The sequence below is a fragment of the Ipomoea nil genome, unplaced genomic scaffold (genome assembly GCF_001879475.1).
Source record: "Ipomoea nil cultivar Tokyo-kokei standard unplaced genomic scaffold, Asagao_1.1 scaffold1101, whole genome shotgun sequence".
Lineage (NCBI taxonomy): Eukaryota > Viridiplantae > Streptophyta > Magnoliopsida > Solanales > Convolvulaceae > Ipomoea > Ipomoea nil.
The window spans coordinates 789,127-790,432 of record NW_017617529.1 but is presented as its reverse complement, the minus strand read 5'-3'; the positions used below and the strand labels follow the sequence as shown (position 1 = coordinate 790,432).

At 31.6% G+C, this 1,306-nt stretch overlaps 1 long non-coding RNA gene across 1 annotated transcript; it reads left to right on the top strand.

The window, feature by feature from the left end:
- The first annotated feature begins 421 nt into the window (after nt 1–421).
- LOC109183141 lies at nt 422–1,019 on the top strand. The gene is made up of 3 exons (XR_002054501.1): nt 422–538; nt 649–733; nt 888–1,019. It is a non-coding gene; the product is annotated as an uncharacterized LOC109183141 (long non-coding RNA).
- Nucleotides 1,020–1,306: the final 287 nt, after the last annotated feature.

The window sequence follows — 1,306 nt, the reverse complement described above, 5'->3', positions numbered from 1 at the left end:
TCTTTTTTATCTTCTTGTGCAAGATATAGATACCTGCTATATATGTTCTTTGAAATAATCTTTTCTTTTCTTGATGAACAAACATTCACGTTCTTGACTATATACGCTCTTCAGATTTGCATATATATGATAATTCCTTGAATATATATATATATATATATATATATATATATATTATATATATATATATATATATATATATATATATATATATATATATATATATATATAATGCATGCATGGAATTGAAAGAATTGAAATGTGTTAAGTTTGGGGTTGTAATTGCAGCTCAGAGTTGTGAGCATAGCCTTATTGGACATCTGGTTGAAGAATGGGAAGTACTAGTGAATTTAGAATTAGAAGAAGAAATGAAAGCACTAATTGGAGAGCTTCCTCATCCCCATTGGGGCATTAACTTTGCTCGAAATACAATGGAGAAAAAGGAGTGGCTCACTATGGTTGCACGTCACAGTGACACATGGCTATTTCGTGTTGCATTCTATTTTAGTTCAAGATTTCGCCATGACCAAGCTGATAGGTATGCATGCACCTTTAATTTTAATTTGTGTTATACTGATCGAATTGAAAAGAGAATGAATAAGTAATTTTAATTTCACTGCTCTAATCTCATTTGATTTGCTGTCACAGGAGTCGACTTTTCAATATGATAAATGAATTCCCTACCATCTTAGAAGTTGTGTCAGCTCAATGATGACAGCCAGCCAGATCAGAGGTATATATATATATATATTAGATTGAGTACAGTGAGTGTGGCTGTAGTGCCAACAAATACACGATCGAGTTCGAATTTTATTGCAAAAAAGTCACACATTTTGGTTTGGATTTAATTTGAGTATATATTAATGTATGTTTGGTTTGGATTTCAGATAAAGTGGCCAGTGTGTGGAAGATGCAATGAGAGGTATATAGAAGGTGACTTGTGGAAACAGTGTTCGGAATGCCAAACCCCTTTCCATTTGATGAAATGCCTCAAACTCAACAAGGATAAGCATCGTCTATTACAGGGGCCTAGCTTTTATACTAGACAATGGCTACTAAGTATAACGGTTACAATAATAATTGTTGAACTCTCCTTTATAAGTGTACTTGGCCATCTATAACTGTATATTGGAATACGAATTTGATGACATAAATATAATAATATTGATACTTCTTTGTTATTAGTTACTAATATGTTTTTTTTTGCTCTAATTTGCAGCACTAACTTTAATCAGTTTAATTACTTTGTTCTTCTGATCTTTGTGTTTTTTTTACCCTATATGTTTCCATGATTGTGCTATTGAAT